Consider the following 27,458-nt stretch of genomic DNA (forward strand, 5'->3'; position numbering starts at 1 on the left):
TGCGATTACATGACCCCCACGGGATTTGGCCGGGACGCCGGGGCGTGCTGAGCTCATTCCTCCGTCAGAGGGAGGAAGAGAGTGGAGCGCGTCTCGCTGCTTGTGTTTTATCAGATAGAACCAAACAGCATCAGCAAACATTGTGGTTTGGGGGAAGATGGATTCCAGCACATTCCCCGGCTCCCGCTCTGTGTCCCAAAGTACAGCGAGAGCAGTGAAAGTTTCCACTGATGTAGGAGAGGGAGCCACCTGCCAAGGCTTGCCAGGAAGCCAGTGGATGCCAGAGGGTCAGGTTAATTCAGTGTGCAGGCTAAGGGGCCCTTTCATGTGCTCATTCTTCAATGTGATCAGGAGTTTTCCTTTAAAAGAGTTTCAGGTTTTTAACTTGAAAATACCACTTTCTCCCAAATAAAACTGTCAGTGGTGGGGGGAGAAAAAGTTTCATAGTCAGTTAATGCAAATAGTCCCTTGTCAGAGGTTTCAACTCTGGGGAATCCTGCACCAAAAATATTTTAGGTTCAGTAACAGTATTATGAATATAGAGAACATGGAGTAAAAGGAACTGAACATGGAGTAAAAGGACCCTGAGACCCTATTAATAAATCATCTGAGTGTTCTTTTCTAGGTTTTGAAGGTATCTTAGTGTTTTATGTGAAGCTCTAAGAAAACAGAACTACCAGTCCATCTGTGTAATATGGCTTGCTCATTTTTTCTCAGCCCAGTTTGGGATTATTCCTATCAGCCCCTTTGCATTTTATACACAGCTTCCCAAATTCCATCACTTCATTAGGAAACAACTGTGTCCAGCAACACTGGCAAGAGTAGGATCAGATTGAGGTGCTCACAGAAAAGCCGGGAACAAAATTTTCAAAAGTTTGGAAAACAGTTCTCATAGCAACAGGTTTGGACCCATATCTGAAGCATCCCTCATGGCAGGTCAGAATCAATAAAGGGGACCTTATCCAAACTACTTTGCCTCCCAGATATGAAGGATTCCTGCATTTCCCAGGCTGAACACTGCTTATAGGTTAAATCAAGGTAGCTTTTTTCCCTTACCTGGCAATACTGCAAGTCTCACATGGGTATCTGAGCAAGAAGCAAGATTGCTTCCATTCTTCTATGCAATTCAGAATGTTTAAGTTTCTAAACTATATTAACCACGTCAGAGCTCTGAGCTCTGCTGGAATTTCTGAAATGGTTGATTATGGGTTTCAGTTCACATTGGAGAGGAGAATTTAGGCGATTCTTGGTGCATTTGATGCATTCATATTCCTGTCCTTGTCCTTCCTGGTTTTAAACTGTCACCTGCCAAAAACATGCTGAGGTCAGGATTCAGCTGGTGGCCTGGCTGGTGGGAGAAGCAAACACTGGCCTGAACTTCCCTCTTTTAGCTTTGCCCAAGCTTGGGAGTGCTGACTTTAGTGAAAACTTGTTTTTATCAGTCTTCAAAGCTGCTTGCTTGTTACTCAAGGGCAGGGAGGCAGTAGACTCCAGCTGGTTAAAGTTACTTCTCTGACCACAGACTTTGACCCCTCCCCAAATGCTAATTTCTAGTGCCAACACAAAAAAGGTTGCTCAGCTCCTCTTCCCTGTCCCTACCCCTGCTCTTTGACAAATGTAGATATTGCAACTCTTTTTCTTTTTCTTTTTAAATCAATTTATTCAACAGTCTCTCTTCTCTTGTTGTTTTGTAACTATCAACACATATACAATCCAGAAACAACTCAGAGTACCTTATTTATTTTCCTTTTACTAATAGACTGCCGTTCCTAAACAGATGGCTGAAGAGAAAACCCAGGCTCCAGGCTTTAGTGCTGAGTTTTACTGTATGGACCCTGGGATGTTTCTGAGCTGGTTTATTTGAGAAACGAGGGAAGTCCCAGGGGTGGTTGTGCTGTGAGCAGTTCTGCTGGCTGTCCTCCTTCCCCTGCAGCCACAGCCAGGCAGCCAAAGCATCAGCCGTGAGTACTCGGGGTCCTTCTCCCAGGAGGGGCTGAGCCAGGTGCAGGTGAAGGATGGCAAGGATGGCAGGAGATGCTGCAGTGTGTCTGTGTCCCCAGCAGCCCTCAGCTGAGTTCAGCCATGCAGCTGGATGTGCATTACAGTAGCCTGAAATGTCTCTTTCTGCTGACAGCTGAAGCTGATGATGCACTGGGCCAGACATTTCCTTTGCCCAAGCGCCAGTGAGTTTGGCCAAGATCTAAGGCAGGCCTTGAGGCCAGGCTGAGAGAAGAGGCAGGGCTGTGCCCAGCTGTGCAGCCCTTCAGCAGAGAGCCAGCATTGCCACCCTGACCACAGCCGTGCTCCTGCATACAATAGCCAAGAAAACCTGCAAGAACCATTGGCTTGAAACATGCCCATGGGGAAGATGATCCTCCTCTGGCTCATTAACTCCTGAAAAGACTTTAACCAGGGCCAGCTTGCAAAAAAAACCCAACCCAAGCTCAATAAGACAGAGACAAGAAGACAGCTGGTTAGCTATAACTAGTGTATTTAGCTACTTTGCCCACCCTTATTAATGGTTAAACACTCTCTGTGTCATTGTTTGCTGTTTCTGGCCAATTCAAACTCTTTCAAGTGGGAGGAAGAGTGAAGCGTGGAGGGAAACCAACACCAAAGGCCTGCTTGTATTTTACAAGATACCCAATTAAATGGCACCTCAGGTTACCTATAAGTGTCACTTGCTTTCCTGTTGAGGGACATTTATTGGAACTCAGAAATGCATGAATGAGCAGAGCTCTTAACCTTGCCTTGAGATTGGTGGATGCGTATTGTGCCTAACTGCCATCCTTCGTACTTACGTGTTATCTTTCCCTTATCTCCACAGTATCAGAGAGCTTCAATTTTCTGCTTATTTATCTCCATGGTGTCCTGAGGACTTCTTAAAAGAATGAGATCTGACTAACTTGTCCAAAGTCACACAAGAAACTGGTGGCAGCGCAGAGGATTGATGATTTGTCAGCATGACAGGTGGGTGGCCATGAAGCCTTTCTGGAGCACCTCAAATGTCAAAGCAGCCCTTTGGCCTTGGGCCCCTGCCCTTCTTGCAGGGAGCAGTTGAAGCTGTGCTGGCCTCAGGCCCTCGTGGGTCTGGGTGTCCCTTGGCTGCCCATGCACGGGGCTGTGGCAGGTAACTCATGCCCCTGCTCAACCACTGATGCCTTGGCCCTTCACTGAACTGAGCGACAGATAAGCTAAACCATGTATTTTCCTCTTGCAACCAGATGTTCAATAAGGATTAAGCCAAATCTACTACCTTAATTTCTTACTTCGTCACTTCCTACTCCTGCCCAGTGTCCAAAACATTCTATTTGAACCAGGGATGAACCTCCTCTGGTAGATGAAGACACATACCCAACCTTTGCCTGAGATTTAAACCAAACTTGACTCTTCAGTTGAGTTTGAAAAGTTGTTTCAACATTTTTTTTCAACTTTCACATTCCTCTGCCTTCTTTGGCATTTGACTGGAGGTAGAGGCACCAAAATACCCTGAGGAATGCTGTTTTAGATTAATTTCTGACCTTGCTGATTAACCAGTCTTTCTGATCTTCGTTAACTCTGTTCATTTTCAGGCCAAAAACCCACTTGGGCAAGATTCAAACAAACATCCAGGCCAGCAGCTTCAAGTGCTCTCATTCACAAGCGATCAGTCAGAAATCTCTCTGCTGGGTTTGGTGGCACTGACATCAAAGGTACAGCATTTTTCATTGCATGACCACACTGACGTCACCACTGCAAAGCTGATGGAGGACGGAATGAGCAGATCCTGCCAGCTTTCTCTGCCTGGATTTGGCAGCACGCAGAGGTTTTGTGATGAGCTCTACTGGTGGTGAGGTGATGTTGGACAGCTGTGACAACCCCTCTGTCAGATGTGGCACTCAATAACCTGACCTCAGGGACAGCACAGAGCCTTTCTAGGAGTCCATTGCTAAACTGTCATGCTACATAAATAGCTCTGTGCTTTCTTTTTCCTTTTTTTTTCCCTTCTTCTTGCTCTTTTATCTGACAGCCTGGTTCACAGAACAGTATGCTGGGAAGATGGGCTGATATGAGTGCTCTTCCATGCAAAGACATCCAATATTTTCTCTTGGGCTATCTTTCCTATTACAGGGCTGATCTACTACCATAGGCTCCTGCAGATGCTGCTGTGGTCCTTGTCTTGTCCTGAGAATTTATTGAGCCTTGGATGGGCTGAGGGAGATATGAGGGCATCAGGACCACACAGTGCAAGGCTGGCACATTGTCCTTACAGCACTCAAACATCTGAGCAACAAAACATTATGCAGGAGATAATGAACCTTTTGCAGACACTTTAAAAAATCAGCCAGTGGCATTTCAGCCAGTCAGGATGGCTTGAGCAGCTTCCACCTGCCATTGAGATAAGGCCCATCTTGCACTGCAAGAAAAGTAATTGAGAAGCAAGAGGGAAGCGGCAGTGAACATTCTGATGTTGAACATCTGTTAATGAAAGATCATTTAACCAGCTGCAAAAGCAAGAATGGTCACAACTTCAGCTTCCCAAACCCATGGTGCCCCAGTACTTCTCAGAATTGTGCTCCCTGTAGGATGACACTGCCAGGATGAAAGGGAGTTTAGTTTCAAGCAGATTATTGCTTCATAGCACAGGAGATACAGGGACTTCAGGGCTTGAGTCTGAGCTTGACAGCCCCCTCCCATACACATTTCAGAGGTCCTAGTCCCGCCTCCAGCCCTCCTTCCCTACCACAACAGCATAAAGACATACCAGCCAGAGTTGTTGCTTAAAGGGAGAGCTGGCTGATACCATTTTGATGGTGAAGTACATGCCTCCGAATGAATGTTGTTTACAGCAGGACCCTCTGTTTCCTGAGAAAGAGATGAAAGATCAGTTATGGGGCATGCAAGTAGCGATGCCACCAGTGGGACTGAGAGCACTAGGTGCCCCAGCTCTGCCTCAGGCACAGAACAGGTGAGTCCTTTAGGAGGCTGCTTTGCTTCCCTGTTGGTTTTTTTCCTACTTCTCAGAGGAGACAGGGAGAGGTGAGTCCCAAGATTATTATCTCCCTGCAAGCAGCAGCCACATCACCTCCACCATGCTCTGAAACCAGATGAAGGTTCCAGGTCCATTGCCTGGTTGCCCTCACAGAAGTTACCTCATAGAAACCTCATCTCGCTCCATAGGAAAATGATGATGATGGAGCCCAGCTGTTTCTTTATCTCAACTGATTTATCTTTCTCCCTTCTCCCTCCTGCCCAGGTTGTTTGTTGGCACCTCCACTGCAGTGTCAGTGGCAGTGTGCAGCAGGAGGAGATCTCATCTCTGAGCCATGCTGGATTAGGAGGTGGGAGTCAGCACTTCTCTTCCAGCAGATACCATCCAAGCTTGACCTCCACCATCCAGATCTGCAGGTCAGTGCCCCAGAGCAATGTTCCTCCTTGACTTTGATATTTCCACCCAGATGATCATTTTAGCTGGTAAAGAATTTTCTTAACATTTGAAGAAAAAAAGGCCTAGCAAACCAAAATATAACTAGTGCCCAGCTGCCTCTTTATCTGGCTGTGCTTTATTTGCACAAGCTGAAGAACTTTGTGGTGCCAGGAGGGATGCGATAGAAGTTCTTTGTCTCACAAATTACTTTGGCCCAGTCTTCCCCCGGGAGATAGGACTTGAGAGCAAGAGCTGGCAGCGTGGGTTCTGCTCCCAGCTTTGGCACTGACCTGCAGCGTGACCTTGGACAACTCACTTCACCTCCCCTGAGCTTCTGTTTCCCCTCCTCTCCTTTGTCTGCCTTGTTTATTTGGACTGTCAACTCCTAGAGAAAGGAATTCAGCCTCCCTGGCAGCTTGAAGATTGCATAGCGTGACAGGAGCCCAATCGGACTCGCTTCTGGGAGGTACTACAGTAAAAAAGCTCACAATGATGACTGGAAACCAGCATTTGCTAAACAATTGTATGGGAGTTTTTGCTTATTAAGGGGCATACATGAACTAGCAGAACATCTCTGATGGTTCAGAGAGCTTGTCCAGGGACAGCAACTGTTTTTGTTCCTTTTCCATGGCCACACTGGAGACCATATCTACCAGCCCCATAAATATTGACATCTTTTCCCCGTCCCAGCTGCACAGTGGGAGGAGTGGGAAGCATCTGCCAAAGAAAAGGGAATGTTTGTTGGAGGTAATGAAGAAGGCTTCTCTTGGAGTCCTCCCCCTTGCACACATCTGGACAGATAACAGCTCTTGCGAGAAAGGTTGAAGGAGCCAGGGAGGCCTCCTGGGAAGGGCAGGGAAACACTCCACTTTGGAGCTGGTGAGCACCAAGGGCAGAAGGGTGGAGAGAAGCTGTGGAGGCTAACACAGGCCCTGTCACCCAGAAGCCAGGGATGGAACAGACAAAACCAAGGCCACCAAAAGCCTATGGGGCAGATCATCTTTAGGTGGAACCACAAGAGCCTTGATTCCAGAATACACCTCTTTCAGGCACGTGCTGCAGCTTTGAAATCCATTTGACCCTCTGGATGTTATCAAAAGGTGTAAGGAAGAGCTTGCCATTGCATTTGTGGCTCTTGAGGAGACTCCATGCTCACCCACTGCCTTCCACTCTACTCAGAGTTGCCCTGGCAGTTCCCCTGCAGTCCCTCAGCCAAGAGCACACCTTCTCTTCCCGCTGAGTGACCCACAGCTGGTACACAAGGACATCATGATAGGACAGGAATCACCGCATTTGTGCTACATGCCACTCCACAGATATAGCTAAGAGCAAATTGTTTCTCTGACATGCCAAGGATGCCTTCAAAAAACCTCTTACCCCACTACCCCTTCAGCAGTAGCCCTGCAGCTTGACAGACTCCACTGGAACGCTCGTCTGCTTTTAAAATGTCTTGAATGTACTGCATGTATTGGCCTGTCATGGGTTTTCTCAAGCCCCAGCGATACAGAGGGGTCTGCTGGGAGTGGTGTGGAAAGCAGCTCCTTAAGTGATGCTTTCCAGTTGACAGGACTGGAGGACAGGCACTACCTGCTGTTAAGGGAGAAAGCCAATCCAGTTGTTAATCCATCAACCAGAGGCCAACACAGAATTGTTCCCCCCCGTGCTGCTTTCCAGTGCTTTGTCCATTTATGCCTGTGCTGGTGAAGGTCTTTCCCCTGCCTGCCTACCCCCTCTGAAGCATCCTTCTGGGATGAGTTCTTCCTGCCCTGGCAGTGCCTGGGAGTGCACAGAGGCTTTTTCTGTCTCCAAATGTAACAGGTGGCATAAAGAAGGCACAGAAATAGGAAAGATGATCTGAAAGAATAAAATCCACCTGGCCTTAATTCCCTACTTCCCACTGCAACAGGAGCTTTGGAAACTCATCAAGAGACAGATGAGCACACAGGGAAGAGCGATGCTCAGGTGCAGCAAGCAGGAGTGAGGATCTCCCTGTGCATTGCCAGGGATAGTGTTTACAGATCTGTATTCTGCCACTGCATCCATCTTGCTGCACAGCCTGAGGCCATCACCACATGAAACAGGTAAAGGGCAGTGGCTGCATATTTAAAGGAAACATAATAAGAGAAGAAAAAAGAATGCTTTTCACAGCTTGCAGGTTGCAGTTAAGCAGTTACTCCTTTCCATGGCAGTCGCTGGGGCTCAGAGACCACCACAGACATGCAGTTGCCAGGGTCTGAAGGGTGAAATTCCTGTGTCTCAGTCTCCAAATTCTTCAAATAGTCCCTCCAATTTTTATGTTTTCATAAAGGCATGGCCTGCTGCCGGGTGACCTGGAAGAGGCATCACAGTGCTTTGTCAGCACACTCGCCTCACTGCAGAAGCTAAGGACCAAGTTGTCTTATTAATCATTTAAAAAGTGGGGAGGAAAAAAAAATAAAAGGCACAGTTCTGGCTAATTGTAGGGGGGAAAAATGAGGTCAGAGTTCATTTTTTCTCTGCTGTCACTTCACAGTTCACTGGCTGACAAGGAAAGCAAGATAAGAAGAGACTGGAGATAGTTCAGGGAACTGAACTCCCTCTCTCAATGAGAAGTGGGGGAGTTCAGGTTTCTGATGTGGATGGAGAGGCAACTGTGCTGGGTGTTGAGCCACAGGACTTGGCAGAGGGGATGCCATAAGCTACTCCAAGAGGGAGCAGGGGGGTTTGGCATGGTGCTCATGGAGCAAGCATGTCTCATTTTTTGCCACCCTATAAACGTACTGAGACTGTTGCTACTTGCAGGTAAGTCTGAGCTGACAGAAACTGGGAGCCTCCTGAACCAGCAGCTATGCAGGATTTCAAGCAGATACATCTGATTAAATCTAAGCCTCAGGGTTTTTACCCACTCTCCATTTTTTAAAATTTCTTTTTAATTTAACATCTATGCACAAGTATGGATTGGAGGGGAGAGCAGAGCCCTGGTGCTCCTTCCTGCTCTGACACTGGGCTGATGATACAGCAAAGCCTGCCAAACCACCCTTCCCTCATTCTGTCCCCCATGGTCGCTCCCGCTATGAGCAGCAACTGCTGGAGTAACTGAGACCTCCTCAGGAGCGTGAGATCCAGAATCATTCATTTTATGGGGCCCTCCTGCGAGAGCAAGGGATTTGTTACCCTGATTCCTGCTGGGGAAGCGCTCCCACAGCCACAATGTGAAACACAATACGGCACGGACTCTGACATTCAAGCTGGGTTATTTGAGGCAAGTTTGTTACACGGGGCCTATGCAGCACAATTCCAGCAGCAATTATCCAGGCTCCTTGCACCATTCTGGCCGGTTCAGTGCTAACTCTGGCCTGAAATCCCAAAGTCACTGGGAAAAGCTGATGTGCTGTGCTTGGCTTTAGGGTATAGAGGGAGGAAAGGGGTCAGGAGGAGGAATCACACCCAGGGGGTGGCTGTTTAGTGAAGACCCCAGTGCTGGGGACATGCTCTGGGGATGGGATGTTTGCCTCTGTGAGCATGAGCACTGCACTGTGGCAAGTGGCTTGGGACTTTCTTCAGCAGTGGCACTCATGGAAATTCCAGTGTTAATGAGAGACATAAGCTTTCTGCTACAGAAATTGAAGTGATGCCTACAACTCCTAAGGTCAGGCCAGGGGATCACAGCAGCCTGTGAATCTCTGTCCCAGGGCTATTTAGCTTAAGACTGATCTGCAAGATGTTGCTTTAAGGTAGGATCAAAACTAAGGTTAATGTCTTTTTCCTTCCTCAGTTGAGCATGTGCAGAGCAAGCAGGGATTGCAGGGGAAGTGTGAGGTGAGAAAGGTGTCCTCAAACTCTTGTAAGAGGTTAACCTTGTCCCTGAAGGTTGCACAAGCCCCCACCAGCAACACCAGTGGTGGGGCAGAGCTGAAGGCTGAGCGGGTAAAAGGCAGGTGGGCCATTTGTGCCAGGCCCCAGACAAACAGGGATAAACTCCAGCACAGCCAGTTCCACCATGCTTGGAAACAGAAAACAACTTCTGAAGAGCCTTGGAATGCTAAGACTATAAACATCTACAAAGATATGTTCCCCTGCCCCTCCAGCCAGGATACCCATCCCTTCCCAGCCCTACTTTCCACTAATGCAGGATAATTCCCAATTGCTTTTGCTATGGAAGTAATAACATGTCAGGGTGTTTTCCTTTTTTCTTTTTATTTTTTTTTCTCTTGGCAGGGACAATAATCAGGACCCTTCTGCATTTAGACATGAAGGAAAAGAAGGAAAACAGCCTTGTTTTCAATAAGACAGGGTCTCTTCCTCCGTTGCTCAACTGCCCATTTGCACAAGGCTTGCTGGCCCCGTAGTAGCCTGTTTCCCTGGAGAGTACAATCAACATGGGGAGGCAAGGCAGCGTTGGAAGGTAGCCTGAGGATAACAGGCGTTATAAAGAGGAATTTTTTTCCCTGCTGTTTTTGTTTGTTTTACCACAGAGGCTCAGAGGAGCTGGCCAAGAGCCTCACACAGCAGGTGCTGCCTGGGAATGCAAGGGGAGCAAAATTCCTACTAAATGGAAGCATTATTTGACACCACTGCCTTTCGCAATCTTTTTCTTTTGTTTCAGACAAACTCCAAGGCCTCCTGGGCTTTGTGGTCAAAGCTGAGTTGGACTCTTCTGCAGGGGAGGAAAGGGAAGTAGTAAGGGTGTCCCCAAACATGCCAAACACTTGGGTGACAGAGACCAAGCCTTCTGGAAACAATACTGCTGGGTTCCCACAGAAGTAGCAAGAGGGCCAAGAGAAAAAGAAGAATCACCTTTGGCTCCCTCGCAGCAGTGTTATACCTTTTTCCTTTTTTGCTCTTTTTTTTAGTGAGGGAGAGGCTGAGCCTGCACACCCACACCAAAATGCTTTTGATATTTGGAAATCTACAGGAGTGTGTCACTGCTCTGGCCAGCTTACTGTTGTCTACCATGGCTGTTGCAAGACTCAAAGGGAGAGTAAGTGTGGCTAAAGGAAAGCAGGATAACTCCTGCCTTTGCCAGAGGCTTCCCCTGTGGCTCAGTCCTTCAGCTCCTCTAATTTTCTTTTGGACTTCAGCTCCTTCCCACTAAAACTGGCAAAATCCATGGGGGGGTCATATATCAGCAGCATGGGATGTGTACCTATTTCATAAATGATGGAACAGTGCGAAAACCCAGAAAGAAGAAGTCAGAATCTTCCAGAATTGACAGGCTTTGCGACAGACTTTACATTCTTCTAGTTTTTACAAGCAACCAGGGTGCCTCCATCCAAATGCTCTCCTCCTACCAGTAAAAATGTTGTTTCAGAGAAAGTCTCATTTTTCATAGTCTTTTGGATACCCTTGTTGCCAAAATTACCCCACAGAAGTGATAGCTCGTTTCCAGAAGCCTTCAAAAGGTGCAGTGACTGTGTGTTCAGGTACATCTGTCTCATGGTGGTCCCTGGGCAAAGGGACAGTGTTCTACTTTGCTCCACACCTTGCATGCTGGCATCGTCCTTACTGATGGAGCCCTGGGTGCTCCTCCAAGGCTGGTGCTATTAATATTAATGATTTTCTCCCCGTTTCACGCTCTGTGGTTCCTAGGGAGCCAACAACCCCAGCCTGGATGCTTTTAAGCAGTGCTGTGTGAGGCACAGCCACATTCCTCAGCTGTAAGTCTCTAGAATCACCCACCAGCTCTCCAAAACAAGTTCAGAGCACGACTTGCAGCCACACAGATGACGTGGCTCTCCAGGCCCAGAGGTAAAACCTACAATATTAGCAGCACAGTGGATAGGTGGTACCCACATTCCACTGGCATTTCTCCCTGCCAGTGTCCAGCTATTGCATTCCTCAGCCCAAACAGCAGCTTTCTTGAATTTCTTCTACTGCAAAAGATGGAGAAATCCACATGAGACAAGTATCTGATGCTTCCCAGTTCTTCCACTGCTATTTATTAAGTACCCTAAAATTAATGAAAACCAAAGACACTCAAATGGAGTGCAGAAAGTCATAAAGTTCAGAAAATGAAAACTGAAATGAGCCTCTATCAGAAGGCCATTTGTATATCATTAAAATTTTTGCCCACTCAGAAAGGGAAAGGAAGCAAAACTTAAAAGCTTCTGGTGTAAATTTGCAATGGTGAGAAAAGTATGTCCTTGACAAATAGCCAGAAGGACAAGCTACTGCCATGATCAAGCTCTTCAGGATCAGGGGTTCCAGTGAATGGTATAGCTGCTGAAAAATAGAAAGGATGTAGAATAAGGCTGCACAAATAGTTTCAAAGATGGAAAATATGCCTTGATGGTGTGAAACACAGATCTATCTCCACCTCCATGTCTAAAGGGGATGGGGAGAGTGTAGTAATGTACAACACATCTGTGCAGAGAGATGGGTGAAGTGTTCAGAAGTCCTTTGGAAAGGCTGGTCAGAGTCCTTGTTTCAGCAAGAAATGTCTGTCTGGTTTTTACACGAGCAAGTTCAATTTCTCTAAATGAAAGTATTTTGAAGAATATTTTCTTAATATCCCCAGTGAATTTTTTCTGTATTAGTTAAGGACAAATGATAATGCAAACAACAGTGCAAAAAGTTTTTGAATAGCTAAAACTGCAGTAAAGTTGACTCCCAAATACTTCTGATAGATCAACTTTTTGTCCAGGTGCCAGGACACATTAAAAAAACCCAACTCCCAGCTTTGAAGGATGTAGGGTGCCAGGCAATGCCACTCAGTTATGAAGCAGAGAAAAGTGTAAAGCTGATGGCTACGTGTGAAGCCAAACAAAAGGGGATTAGAAATGAAACACATTTTTAAATTAATGTGAGCTTCAAAATCAAGAAATTTGATGAGTCTTCAGCTTCTGATGTGTTCATATTCCCATATATTGGTATGTCCGGAGCTGAATGTTTTTCTGGAAGATGCAGCAAAGCTACTGGGCTCGGCACTGGGCTAATTGACTGCAAGTGAATGGCTCTGAAATATAGGAAGTCATACCAGATGTTCTCACGGTTCCTTCTGGCCTTAAATCCTGTGATTCTATGAATGAGTTTCTGAATCTGCGAAATCCGAAGTCCTGAGAATACAAACATATGAGTAGAGTTATACTTCTGGCCTCCACATCAGAAGAAAGATATTGAATGTGCATTGTTGTGATAAATCAAAGAAGCAGCTAAATCAGAGCTGTAATAAAAGTCAACTGCAGATCTTTGTGCAGAAATTGGTCATATGTCATGTGAGGACAAAGTTTGGAGATGAGATTTCTCAACATCTGAAATGACTTCTTCTGGAAGCAGCCCCTTCCAAGTACTGTGGTGGAGATCCTTCAGCCTCTGCACAGTCTTCTGTGCCACACAGGAGCTTGTTTGACAAGTGAGGATCAGTGAGGCACTGAATGCTGCTGACCACAGTGTAATTGAGATGAGCATCCCTGCCACGAAAACCAGCAGCGAGACATTCAAGCCAAGAGAACGGGGTTTTGTTTTGCTGGGCTTCCTTAAGGGGAAGCATATCAAAACTGGGGAAACTGAAATCCATACTCAGCAAGAAAGTTTACTCAGCCATGGTCTAAGCACAGTCACACCAACCATGTATCCACCCACTCCGAAAAGTGTTCTGAAAAAGGAAGAAGAGCAGCAGCAACAACAAATCTCAGAAGAATTATTGTACTTCTGTGTGATTTGAAAACACACCTAAGTAATCTGATTCATTCTGGAAGGAAATCTTCTGTATACCCCCTAACTGGATTCAGAAGACATGAGTGTGAGTATCATCACTGAAATTCCTTCTTGCCAGGCTCTGAGCATCTCCAGTTTCCTGCCCTCACCATCTCTCTTGGCTATGCCTCTGGCTCTAGCTGGAGAAGGCAGCAGAGCAGGCAGGATCCACCTGGAAACCAACAGGTCTCATCAGCACAACATGGGGTGATTCCCAAGATGCACGGTTGATCACTGTGCTGCAAATCTCCATCCTTCATGTATGGAGGGTTCTGGGCCCTTGCAGCATGAACCCATTGCTTTAAAGAAAACTTTCGAGAAACAGACCCTTGGTTTGAATGAATTGCTCAGAAAAAGAACATGTGCTGCCAAAATTCTCCAGTGAAGCACCCTTATTATATAATACCAGGCTACATGTGTCGTGCAAAGTGCTGTCTGTCATTTGCAGAGGGCCCGTTGATGCTCTAACGTCACCATCAATGTCACGCAACGCTGGGTGAAGCAAAGAGCGCAGCGATGTCACCAGGAAACACATAATGCCAATGACAGTGGAACTAATGCACAGGCCATTGTCCCTGCATTATTCAACACTTGCAATTGCTCTCTGGTTTAAGTGGCTATATGATGTAATAATATATAAATACTGTAATGAAGGGTTTATTTATAGCCGTCCTCAATGTTACTGGTGAAAGTATTAATGCGTTTTTCCCACGCTATGTTCATTGACTGCAGCCGTGCAACCCATTTTCAAGGGACCATGTCAAAAGAGTGTTTAAGCCATTCCTCAATCAGAGGAACAGGTGAACCACTTCCCTTACAGCAAGGGAAGTAATCAGCATTAAAAATGGGAATGAAGAAAACCAAAAACAAAGCAAAGAAGTGTGGGTGAAGAGAGGACATACCTCAAATGGAAAAAGAGGGTTAAAGTGTCTCTGAAGCTGGCAACTACTTTCCAGCCTGGGGACCAGTGGACTCCATGGAGGAAAAGACACTTGACCTAGCTCTCATTTAAAACATGAGAACTGATGGAGGAGGCAGGGGGGAGTGATCAGACCTTGGACCAAAAGCAGCTTCAAGTTTTAGAAATATGGAGTAATGCCATTCACACTGCCAGAGTTGCTCTTGATTTCAGTGTTGGCTTTAATTGAGCTTGCATTTCTGTATAATCCTTCACATCTTTTAACTTTCCAAGCCACCCTGGAGCCACCAGTACTTTCTAGATGTTTTTTTTTCCTCCTCCCTGAGGATGGCATGGAGAGAAAAACACCAGGTCTTGAATGGTTGAAAGTGCAGGATTTCAGAGGGACTATGTGGCTCTTGCAGAGACACACAACTCTCCCATTCCTACGCTCCATCTGCAAAGAGATTTCCCTTTCACTGTAAACACAGTAAAAACGGGAAAAAGCAGAGAGGAAATTTTTTACTTGTGGGAGAAATGTGTGATTTCATCACTGCAAAGTGTGGGTTTCTTGGGGTGTGTAGAAGAATCCACAATTACCTGGAGAGACAAAGTGGGGGAGATGGGGCTTCTGGCTCTCTGGCCTGCTTTCCTCCTGTCTGCACCAGGTCCTGACCCTCTCCTGAGTCCCTCCTGTCACTGCAGCTCCATTGCTGACCAAGGAAGAGATGCTTTTCAGAAATTCATCTGATACCTGCATTTCCCCTATATAGGGAGGAGCTTTCCCTGTCTTTGACTTGGCTCATCATTCCTTGCAGGGTATACCACATATTTCCTTTAAGGGCTCTTTGAGTGGTGGAAACAGGGCTAGGCTTGTAGAGAAAATGTCAAAATTTCTCCACCCAGATTAGGACTTCTCCATTCATCTTTCTTAAAATTTCCCATTCCCAGAGCATGAAAATCCTGTTTATCCATGTGGGCTTTGAGTGCGAAGCAGAGCAAGAAATGGGGCAAGAAATGGAGTGACAGCAGGAGGGGATGTATCTTCCTCCACTGCATTGGCATGCTGCCAGCAAGTGCAAGAATCTGCTTTTTTTTCCCTGTTTCACAACAGAGCTGCGCTGTAAACAGCATTCATCACGCAGGGAGTTCCACTTAGAAATGGGTGAATGCTAGAAAAATACTATTTACAAGTCCTTCCTCAAATAAAGACCATGAGTTTATTTTGGCACCGGCAGTGATTCTCCCAGTGATTGCTTCTGGCAAGCGCTCAGGCAGGTACAACAACGCTTGCTGAAGTATTCAGAGGATGAGGATATGTTGCAGATCCTTGTGTAATTGTGAACTGTGGGACAAACACTTGTGCAAATCTGTGCAGTGAGGGGTTTGCATAACTGGTTTTGATTGCTGCTTGTGGGTTCCAGACTCCTCGAATCAAAGCAGAGAAGCTCTGCCACATGACGGAGGTAAACAGGGACACACGCAGAAACTCATCAAGAAGAGTACAAATGAAAATTAACAAAAAAAAAAAAATAAAAGGCAACAACAAATAGTTGAACTGCAGTCAGGCAGCATAGTTTACAACCAGCCCAAAGACCGAGAAACGGCCAAAGAAACCATTCACGTAATAACAGTGTGTCAAACACATCTGTAAAGTTCCTGTAGCCTTTGCAAACAGCGGCCCAAACTCAACAGGATTTACTTGGAGCAGATCATGAGATTAAAACCAAGAGAGCATGCAAATATCTTACTGGAACAGGGCCAGGAGACAGGACTACAATTGCATGGTTAATTGAATTTGGCAAGCAGTCACCCAGCTATATTTCCTCTGGGATTGACATGTGGAGTAGATTGATTGATACTGGAAGAATTAAGGATGGGGATTACAGGAAAAAATGAAGATCTGACCGGGTGGGCTCACCAAGGTGGGCAGATGGGCTGATGTTCAATAGGTGGCACCTACGAGCAGAGATCCAAGGCTGGTGTCACCTCAAACTGCCCCCATCTTCCAAACACTTGTCCTGATGCAGACAGAGACTTAACCATATGCTGGCTGTAACTGGTGTGCCCACATGTGAAAGCAATTGCAAGGCTGGGAGGGCTTGGGTTCTGTTTTGTTTGCGTTGGTCATTATCTACAAATGCAATTACCAAGGGATAAATTAAATTAGGTTGTAGCGTTATTTTGAACATCTTTTCTGGTTTGCTTTACTTCAAATTTTCTGAGAGGCCAGTGTTTATAGTTAATAGTACAACTTGGCAGAAGTACAATCAGGAGTGAGCAACACATACCACAAACAAAACCATTAAGACCATTTAGAAAATTTTTGCAAAAGACAATCAAGTATTACGGGCCTAATTTCCCACTTGGTCACTATGATTTTATGTCAACATTAACACCATTGACTTCAGCTGAGCCCTACAGGCACAAAGCTTGTGGGATGGGATGGGAAACTGGCCCAGTTTAGGATTATGTATATCGTATTATTTAAAAGACAAAGAAACAAATCCCAGGAGTGTGTAAGTATGCTGAAGTCTCTGAATGTAGGCTTTTCCCACTGAAATCAAAAGCAGAGCATCTGGGTACTGGGAGGAGTGGAATCAGGTATCCTCTACCTGCTATTGGCAAGGCATGGCCATCAATAAATATTTTAGGGCTGGATGCAGAGCGTAGGACAGGATGGATACTCTGGAAAATAGAGAGATGACTAAAGAGAAAGGTGTGTCTTCTTCCTTGAGAATCTCCTCCCCCAGTCCTAAATACCTTCTTATTTCTCATTACTTCATACACTAGGATCTATTTTTAATGTTTCTCAAATTAGTAACATAATTATTTTTTTCCATACGTGTACAAATATAGAGATACATAAACATAAAGAAAGACAGGATGTGTTTTTTCTACCTGGTTTATCATTGTTTTGGGTTTTTTCATTTTAGGTCTTTTGGAAGAGTAATTACATTAGACATGCTGGCCTGGCCACTGGGATGAGTAAAACAGTTTGGGAGAAGAAAAGGTTTGTGAATATTTCAGGATAATTACTAGCAGTTAGTCCCAGACCCAGAAAAAAAATATTAAAAAGAAAAAAAAGAAAGCAAAGAAAAAGAGAGAAAAAGAGTTTCGCCTGTTACTGATTTCCTTTTTGGTTTCAGGGGCCATTGTTTGTTTTAATGACAGGAAAAGAGAGCTGTCAGAAGACATTTGCATAGTGCAAATAGGGTCACAAATCAGAGGGGCTGTGGAGATCATGTAGCACTGAGCCGGCACCCATCGGTGTGCAGCTATGAGGACGAGGTTGTTTTCTGTAGTAATGGGGAAAAGCTGATGGTTTTTCCACGTGCAGTTGAGGGCTCAAGCAATTTTGGGGAAGAAAAGCTTCCCACTTGCAGCAGGGTCTGCTGGGCTCTCATGAAGGCGTTGCTGTTTGTTTATTTTCCTAGCTGTGTGCTTAAGATGCATTCTTTGAAAATTTAGCTGATGGGTCTGTTTGTATAGACTGCACTGCTGGTGAGTTAGACCAGGGGTTTGTGTTCATTTGGGAAAAGAGAAGGAATCCTGGCCATCAGAAATGTTTACTATATCAGGAAATGAATTCACTACTTGAGAGTTCCAGTGGATATAAAACAAAAATTAAAACAAGAGCCTTGTATAAACCCACTTTGTATTGTCTCCTCCATAAACAACCCCATATATGACAAAGCTCGGAGTGAGTGAGAGAGGTAGTTTTATTGGGGCATGTGGAAGTGAGTTAATTGCTGTTGTTTTTTGATTGTTTTTTTGCACATGTTGGTGAGTTTGAAGTGAAATCTGGTTGTCTTTTCTTTCTCCCATTCCAGGGAGAGCTGAGCCTTTGCTGAGAAATAACACTAGGCAAAATGACTTCAAGCTGTCACCATTACACAACCTAAACTTTATTTCTTCATTAATGCATTACAGAGCAAAAAAACAATGAGAGCATTCCTCTGGAATGTGTGTTTACTGAGCACAAAATGATATGTTTACTGAAATAGCAGTTGCTGCCGGGTTACCCAGTGGGAGAGAGCTCTCTCTTACCACACCGGTCCGAGATCCCGGTGTCGCTCTGCTCCACGGCCTTCGACACCAGGGACTTCCCCCTTGCCAAGAGGGTCCCGAGGGAAAAGGCAGTGGTGGTGCTGCCAGAGCTGAGGCTCAGCATCCTCCAGTGGCACCTTTCTGGTGGCTCCCACAAGCCCTGGAGGAAACGGGGAAAAGGAGGGGGGTTTCAAGGCATCCCTTTCTGGATGAGCATGAGTCAGAGCAGAAGGGGCTAAACCCAAGATTTCAGGGAGGGTGTCAGCGCTTCTGTGGGAGTGGGAGAAATGCTTGGGGCAGAGGACAGGTGCTGGTGCCATGTGGTTGAAGACTCCCTCCCCAAAGAATGGGCAGAACAGCTCCTGGGTACAGCAGCCCTGGGAGGATGTGCCACAGGAGGAAGGGTGATATCCTTTGTGGTCACAGCAAGGAAAACACCACTCCTGATGGCCGGAAGGAGGTGGGCATGTTGCAAAAGCCCCAGACAAAATCAGCCAGGGAAGGGAGGAAAGGCAAATAAAATCAGGGAGGAAGGTTTCCCCTTTATCCCAAGAGTCAAAGCAAACCATGTGTGCACTAGTACATGTGTACATATGCAGGTGCACACATGCTCACCCTCCTATGCACCCAGTCTCCTAAATTCAAAGGTAGTTTGTTCATTTCTCTTTATTCCACTAGGATTCAGACAGCTGAAAAACCCAATAATTAAGAAGCTTTTGCTCAGTGTGACTGCCAAGCAGACATCAGGTTGGCTGCAGCACTGTTTGGTGTGGATATGGCTCTCCAGTGATTCATAACCAGCCCAATCGGAACAGGGTTCATCAGTGCCCCAACCAACAAAAACACAACTGCAATGTTTTCAGTTCTTTCCCTTCTCCTTTAAAGAGAAATACACACACACGCAGAGGAAAAACAGAGCTAGAGAATGCTTTCTAACCTGGTACAGCATATTACACTAATTTGGGGATGCTGTTACTCATGCATCATTCACGACCCTGCCAAAACCGGGAACAAACAGTCCCTACAATCTCGATCGGACTGTCTGAGATGAACTTTGTAGAGTTTTCCAATCTGAAAGAGCCCAAATAGGAAACATCATTCCCCACTGCTAGCTCCTGTAATGGGCAGCATACCAGGCAGTGTCCTTACCCTGATCTGCTTCTCTATTGATATTTTTGTCCAGCAGTGGCTGCAGGGCAGGTGAAGGGATCTGCAAATGTCATGTGCTGTCATCTTTCCACTGGCTGGCATCAGAGCCCTCAGAGGCTCCGTGTTGGGACAGCTTCTCCCATGGTGGCAAAGTCCCTGGAAATGAGGAGGAAGTTGAACCTGGACATCACTTCTGCCCTGGAGGTAAAAGCATCTCCTTGCTGAGATTGCCTTTTTTCTGGATACTGTGGTGTTATGCTTTTTGGTGTCTTGTTTGACACCACAAGGGCAGGGGGGCACTGCTGCCAGGAGAGCCAGAGGCATCTCCTCCCCCCAACATTTCTTGGTGAGGAGAGGAGGGGAAGTCACAGAATCAAAGAACCATTAAGATTGGAAAAGACCTTAAAGATCATCAAATCCAGCTATCAGCTCCTTCAAGGTGTCTCCAGCCATGGCTGAGAGGGGCCAGGAAAGTGTGCTATTTGTATACGTGCCATGAATGCATCTCGGCACCACACTGAGAAGGATTGACAGGAGCTGCAGAAAGGCTGAGTAAAATTTTCCAAAATACCTAAGTGATGTGGAAGCCTCCTGTCCTATTTTTAAAATGTGACTGAAGCACATGAGACCCAGAGCCTTAAAGGTATCTGCCTCTGCAGATAGATCTTTACAGCTGGGCACATGAAAGAGCACCTCCATCCCCCTGCCGTGATGATCCATCCTCCCCAGTCTGGGGTCCTATCCCCTCCCAGTCACATCATTTCAGTCCCTCACACCCAACAGGAGGTTGCCTCTTCGGCAAGTCCTGCAGGGACCTGCACAGACCTCTCTGTCCATCCCACAACAGAGATCTCCTCTCTTTCCTTCACTAGTCCCACCAGAGATGCACTGTATTTGGGTTTTGCTTCCAGCCGTGCAGCCCCTGGGGTTTTTTTCTGCTTTTATTCCTTTGCTTTTGCAGAAACTCCTGACGGGTGGTAATTCCTCTCCATCCTAGACAACTTCCAGCTGGGACCCAGCCCTCTCAGCTGCTGTGTGTGGGCACATTGCTCACAGCAGAACTTGTAACTCCACAATAGGAAGCAAGGTGGCTTTAGTGGTGTCTTTTCCTGCTGGCCAGTGGGGTCTGTGAGCTCAAGCCCGGATGGCTTGGCCCAAAATATCTCAGGCTGCTTCCTCAGCAATGAAATGTCTCCTATTTATTGCTGCTGATTATTGCTAATGACAAAGGCAGGTGGCTGGGGACAGCAAGAGGAGAATGGCAAGGCTCAGGGAGATCGGAGAAGATAAAAAGGTCAAAAAGCAGTTATTTTAGCAGCCGGCTTTGTGCAATTTTGGAAGCAGAGGACTGTTTCCATTAGATGTAGAAAGCACAGGTTTTAGCTGCAAGAGCACACTCTTCCCACTCCATGTTTTTGCAAAACTTTCTGCCTATTTGTAGCACCTCCTGCTGTATTGCTCACACCAGCCCTCCTCGCTCAAGAAATATACTGGAGCCATACGTCGGAGCCGTATGTCTCATCGGCATAGTGAGACTTGAGCAGAATCTATTGCCAGAGGCAGAAATACTCTCATGGATGCAGCCAGTAGAATAGGTGGAAATTTTCCAAATTTCTTTTTGCAGAGGGAACATTTATCCCTGTGAAAAATGTTGAGGGACTGAAGAGAAGGCTTAATAATGACTTTTATGGCATGTCCTTTCCCATTTCTAACTTTTTTTAATTGTCTTTTCTATCTTACAATGCCCTTGTGGAGCCCCTACTCTCTCACTGATGTCAAAGCAGGAACAGTGAGGAAAGAAATATTGTCACCCAAGCTGCGGTGCTGAAAGCTCCTTCTTGTCAGGACTGATACAAATAACCATATAGATACCAGGACGTGCTCCTAAAGTTTCTGCCATTGCGCAAGGGCCCTTCTGGCCTCTCAGCTGCTGCTGCACTGCAGTGCTCCTGACATTTCCCATGTTTCTCCTGAGAAAATCCTTTCCCTATGGACCAGGAGATGGCATGGAGGGTGCTGCTTCACCATGGTGCTGCTGTGGGTTAGGATGGAGGGAGAGGTAGGCAGGAGAAGATGAGGGTTTGCAGAACACCAGCAAAAGGCAGGCTGGGTGCTGGGAGCCTGGACACTTAGCTGGCACTCAGCAGGAATGCCCTCCAAACACCATCTCTACAGTGAGAATTCACCCAACTTTTAAGTGCCAGAATGTCTATTTTGCTTTACTTTGAAGTTGCACGGTGCTGGTAGAGCCATCCATAATTGGAGCTTCTTTCTCTGCCACCATTTGAGCCATCCACGATTGGAGCTTGTTTCTTTGCCACCAGTCCCGTGCTGAACCCTGAGGAGCACCCCACACCCTTCAGGTACCATCAGTTACATCCCTTCTGGTGTGGTGCAGCACTGGCCCTCACACCAGGGAGCTGCAGACAGAGGCCTTCACGGGTGCTCAGATGAAGGCCTCTGATAATTACCCACCCTCCCACTTCCCTGCTGCATGGACCAGATAGCTGCAAGCCAAGGCCATTACTCAGCGTATCATCAGGTGTGTGGCTGTGTCCTGAGCACTCCAAATTGGCAGGGAGATGACTTTTGGAAGGAAGCTGAAGCCAAAAGGACTGTGGCATCTGGCCAAATCTGCTGTCGATTTTAAAGCTGATTCCACTGTTCCTCCCATGGAGCAAAACAACCATATTTTTCATTTTGCAAAGGACAAAGCTCAAAAGGGCTTTAATTTTTTTTTCCTTTTTTTTGGCATTTTTTTTGGTTGCGCTTGCTAGGAATTTATTGAACACTGTTACATTATTCTTCTTGCTGTCAGGAAACAGGCTGACTGCCCTCCCAAAGTTTGGCTACTGAGCAACTAGGCTGCATGGGGCTTTTTGGCCACTGGTGAGGCTACTGTCTTAGATGGTGGCCTGTGAATGTCCTTCAAACGCTTGGCATTGGAGTGCTTTGCCGTCAGCCTCTGGAAGTTCCCCTATCAGTGGGTAGCACAGCTTCTGGGCCCAAAGAGAGCAAAAGACTACTACCATAAAATCTGTAACAACATCTGCTTTGGTTTATTCTCTGTGTGCTGCATTTCAACCTCAGAGAGTGGCCTTGAGCTGCTCAGGACGTGTGCTACATCAGCCAGGGCTGTTGGGGAAGGTGCCCCATTCCCTGGCATTGTCAGTTCATCCCACAGGCTGAGAAAAGCATTGCCCTTTGATGGAAAATTTGTAAAGCTGAACCCTCCTTCCCTATTCCTTCAATGGCAAGCATGGGAGGAAAAAGCCCGCAGTATTTTCTTGGGATGGGGATGAGCAGTAGAAACAGGTTGTGAGAAGGGACAGTAGCATGAACAGAGCAGCAAATCTGAACTCATCTTCTACTACTTTCTCCTAGTTATCCATCATGATTTTGCACCTGACCCATCCATCTCCACATACAACAAAAATCTGGTGCTTGGCCACCTGCCAGCCATCCTCTTTCTGTGCTGGAGCGGGTCTCATTCAGGGGAAAATTCCCCTGCCCTGGAGAAACCAGAGCAAGAAGCAGTTTCCCTGGGTTTGTTCCATTATTCATTGTTATCCTCCCCTCGGGCCGCCCTGAACAATTTCCTTCCCCTCCCCTCCATGTACACCCTTCAAATGGTTTTAGAATATGGCACTGAAAAATAAAGTTTAAAAAAAACCACCAAATACCCAAGGCATTGAAAACATTCAAATATATTGCTCAGCTCTTTCCTCCCTGCACCATTGTCTTAGGAGGGCTGGCACGGGACCAGACTTCTTTCTTATTACCAATCTTAACTATTCCACTGGGCATCGAAAAATAAAGCCCTATAAAAGTCACTAATTAAATAAGTTCTCCCATCTGACCTAATACAAGCAACATGGGAGGTTGCGTGATTTTTTTTTTTTCTTTTTCCCTCCTTTTTGTAGAGCCCACTTTTCTGACGGGGATTCGTTGTTTTTCTGGTAGGGGAGAGGGATTTCAAGGTCATGGAATGAATAAATGATGATAATGCGTGGCCGCGGGGAGAAGCGAGCACAGCGAGTGCGCGACGAGCACGGCAGCAGCCGAGGTGCTTCCTGCCTGCCCGGTCCCTTCCAGCGGGGACAGGCCTGCAGTTGTCCCTCCCTGTGGCTGCTGAGAGTTTGCTTGTCCTCCCTGCTTTTGTTTGCCATGGTGGCTGCTTGCTTTTTTAATTATCGTTATTATTTTCTTCTCTCACGACTCAAGAGTGGATGATTATCTCATCTGAATGTCGCCCGCCCCAAGGCTCTGTGGGGCTCCTTGGTTCCAGGCCTTGTGGGATGTGGGCTCGCCCCAAAGCAAGCAAAACAGAAAATTAACGGCTGTATTTCCTGTTATTCTTGGGAATTTTAGATGGATGTATGAAGATAGATACTCGCCACACTGAGCCGTGGTGGTTCCAGTGCTGTGTGCCCATGTTCACTGTTTCTCTCTGCTCCGTGGGCATGAGCCCATAATGAAGTCAGTTGAGCAGCTCCAGCGCAGGGGCTGCATGGGGCAGTGCTCTTTCCTTTTCTCCTACCTCACTTGCTAACGAGCTCTCCTCTTGCGAGAGCATCCTGAGGTTTTCTAATAACAGGAAGCGGCGTGCTGCCTGCCCCGGGGTCCAGCCGCATGCGGGAAGAGGTGTGGCTGCCTCCAATTTCGAGGAACACCAGAGTCGTGACCTGCCCCAATCACAGCGTGCTCTCCGCTGGCATCCGCCTTCCTGCTTCCAGCACTGGTGTTTCACTTACCACCTGAGCAACCCAAGGGATTACAGCCAGGATTGGCCCTGCAGGAGCAGACGGCTCGGGGGGACAGGGCTGCAGCTGGTGAAAAGTGGCAGGTAGGGGTGGGGATGCTGAGTCCAGGGAAATGCACAAATATACATTTCTGCTGCAACTGCCCTGGATCGGGTTGCCAAAGATCCCGAAGTCTTCAGTGAAACAGGTGCCAAAGGGTTCGACAATCACCAGAGGACTTCCCAAATCTCTTTCCCTTTGTGAATGCAGGATCCCTGGCAGTGTGGGGTCTCATCGTTTAATGAAGTGAGGGATGGGATCTGCCCAGCCAGACAAGCTCTTCATCTGGAGAGCCAGGCAGCGCAGATCCCTGGGGACGCCTCCCAACAGTCCTGATTTAGCTTATTCTAGGCCATGCAGGAATTATTAGCTGCAGGAATCTGCCTCTTTCCTCTCCTCGTTGAGACTACTTTTCCTATTTTAGCTTGGCGCTTTGCTTTCCCCCCACATGAGCTATTTATTCTATAGCTTTTACACTATAAAATCTAGGAAAAATAAACAGCAGCTGAGAGGGGGCTGTGGCTATCAGGGAGGGCAGGGATGTGTGCGTGGAGTTTGGAGAGGGTGGTGGGAGCCTTCCCTAACGCTACCTCATGCAGTGTGATCCCTGAGCCAGGGATGCAGCATCTGCCCAGCTTTATTCCTGCGGCTGTTGTGGTTAAGCACAGCTGTTCGTTTCAAGCCCAAGGTAGCAAAACAAACCAGAGTCACCTCATGGAGCCAGCAGACTCATTGCTTAACCCATGGAAAGACTTCACATGATTTTTCTGTGACCAGTCACTTCAAATCTTCCGTGAAATGCCCCCTGGCCATTAATGTTACGTGAATATTCCTGTGTACTCATTTATTAATGAGAGGCCCGTGGAAATGACAAACCCTAAACAAATGCAGGAGGCTGTTCATAGAACAATTATATTTGCTTTTCACCAGCTTGCGGCCTGGAAAAAACATCGCTGAATTTGGATCATGTCAATCTAGTCATGAGACAAATATGTTGTGTGACTTGGCTTAAGTGATGGGGCTCTCCACTGGCTTTCCATGGGCTGGTGGTCGCTTTCGGGACTCAGCAAGTTCCAATTCAGTTGACACTTCACACAAGTTGCATTATTTTTCTGTGCACCATCTGTAATCTCAAAAGGCTTCCTGCCTCATGGGTCTTGGGCTGACTATGTGGTGGAAAAAGCACCAAAGATACCTGCTCAGGCCTCTTAGGAGATGGTTTCCAGAAAGGAAAAGCAAATAAGCTGCAGACCTAATGCCAGGATGAGGACAGCACGGAGCAAGCTCATTGCCAAGCTTCCTGAGGCATCCTGGTGAAGGCATTAGCAGGATCTACTTGGCATCTTACCCTGCAACTCAAGGGAGGAACCCTTCAAATTTCCATGTTCTTCTCTGTGAAGAATATGAGAGCATATGAGACATATGCGCTGTTGCCAATTTATTGCCTCAGGAAAGTTGATTAGGAGAGAGGCCAAGTCTTGAGCACAGAGAGAAACAGTCCTCCATTAAGAGCAGTGATCACTGAGTATTTAATATGATGTCCAGCATCATAAGATTGCTCAAATGGGAAGATCTGTGGACTTGGCCCTCTCTCTGGTCATTTTCTCTGGACAGCTGAGGACTCTTGTTGCTATCTTACATTGTGAAGTTCCCTAGCAATATCTGTGCTCCTTCAGGCTATCCAGTGGGAATGACTTCTATTTTTCCATGGGGTTAAGACTGACAGCAAGGATTGGTGTTTGGAGGCTGTTCTGGGAAAAGGTGGAGGAAAGACACATCTCTTCTCTAACCAAGAAAGGCCAGGGATAAAAGACAAAAATTTAATTTTCTGCAGGTGCTTTCTTTGGGAGGCACTGCCTGTCTCCTGCAAGTTCTTGTGCTTCATGATCAGTGCAGTGAAAGCTTTTTTGGTAGGAGAGCCTGGCGCTGGTGGGGTGGTATGAATTAGTGTTCTGCAGAGCAGCAGAGGGCTGCAGGGCTTTTGGTAAGTAAATAAACCATTTGTTATGGAGCAGTAAAGAAAATTTGAATTGCCACAGAGCTTTTTCTGCAGGAAAACGTTGTCAGCTCATGATGGACGGCCAGGTTTAAGGCGACAGGGAAACTAAGTGGATCATAAATATAGTCCAGCTTACCCTCTAACAACAAACCTCCAGAAACAGCTTTTGGGTGGTTGGTGCTTAGGGACTTTAAAAGACAAAATAACTGAGATGTCTCCTACAGAAGGCATGGAAATGAATCAAACTATATTAGAGTTGTGTTTAAAGACCTCCACAGAGACTACAGAAAATGGGGTATTGTCTGGTATTCATACCTTAAATACATCAGTTCAGCTGTGTATTTACATCCAAGTAAATCTGTAATCAAAGGCTTAGTAAAAGGGGCTTGTCTTCTCTTCTTTTTCATTGTTTTTTTCTTTTTTATTTCCTTTTTTTTTTTAATGCTTCAATGAAAATACCCCCATGTTTCTAGCTTGTTAGGACACAGTCAAGAAGGGAATAACTCATTACACACTTCATTATTTTCCAGATAGCAGAGGAAATCTCCTAGGAATATTTGAAATATAAAGGGTAGTGTAATGTCTAAAATCAAATTACATGAATTTTGATAAAGTGTCAGCATTTGCAACTGATAATGCTAATGCTGATTTTTGGGGGGCCATTACTCAATCTGCATCTCAGTAGCAAATGAGACCAGGATTGCCTTATAAGCAGCTGCTCTGTTCATTTTCTAAACAACACTACAAAATATGGTATAGATGGATCCCTCTTTTTTGCCTCTCCTTATTTGCAAATCAAAGTTTCAGAATTATCCCTGATATTTTGCAACATGAGCCTCTGAGATATAGAAATGCTGAAGCAAATCCCTACATGCAAGCTGCATTTGATGGGCTAAAATATTCTTTATGATAGTCCTAAAACCAGAATTACCCAGTCCAGTAGCTGCTGAAATTTACAGTGGTGCATTAAAGCTACGACAAACAACCTCTGACAAATAATTTGGTCATAACTCTTATTTCAGTACATATTATGGTGAAGCAATTTAAGTGGAAAAGGATGCTGTTGGGTAGCAGTGGGCACCACCTTTCAGTGCCAGACTCCAGATTTCAACTTCAACAAGCAAAATGATCTTAACCCACTTTATGTTTTTTTTTCTTTTCTGGAAAAAAAAAAGAAAAATTCCTGTTAATTTTTTTTCAGAAACTCTATTTTATAATATGTTTGAAACTTGAGAAGAGACTGGATATGCTTTGTCTCCATGAGAACTGCTTCAGTCTGATAGATTTAGTGGAGAATGTGTCTGTGCTCCATGAATCTTCCCCTAAGAAATAGCTGAATGTATTGTTTCCAAACACTAATTCTCTCAACTTCTTAAAATCCCTTGGCACTTATTATATTCATTCCTCACAAGCAGTAGTGAAAACAAATGTTCTTTGTGTAAACAGATTTTGACAGAATGTGGGAAACTTAAATAAATA

The 27,458-nt window shown here is 46.0% G+C and overlaps 1 long non-coding RNA gene across 2 annotated transcripts in view; it reads left to right on the plus strand.

Moving 5' to 3' along the window:
- The first annotated feature begins 1,222 nt into the window (after positions 1-1,222).
- LOC141729374 (uncharacterized) overlaps positions 1,223-27,458 on the plus strand; it is a 51,883-nt gene continuing 25,647 nt past the window's right edge. The window contains exons 1-5 of one of the 2 annotated variants that reach the window (XR_012580851.1): positions 1,223-2,970; positions 3,573-3,692; positions 5,237-5,388; positions 16,916-16,992; positions 19,216-19,382. This is a non-coding gene — a long non-coding RNA (uncharacterized LOC141729374). Of the gene's footprint in view, positions 2,971-3,572; positions 3,693-5,236; positions 5,389-16,915; positions 19,383-27,458 lie in introns of both variants that reach the window. The other variant, XR_012580850.1, reaches the window with a different exon arrangement.

The sequence above is a fragment of the Zonotrichia albicollis genome, chromosome 6 (genome assembly GCF_047830755.1).
Source record: "Zonotrichia albicollis isolate bZonAlb1 chromosome 6, bZonAlb1.hap1, whole genome shotgun sequence".
Classification (NCBI taxonomy): domain Eukaryota; kingdom Metazoa; phylum Chordata; class Aves; order Passeriformes; family Passerellidae; genus Zonotrichia; species Zonotrichia albicollis.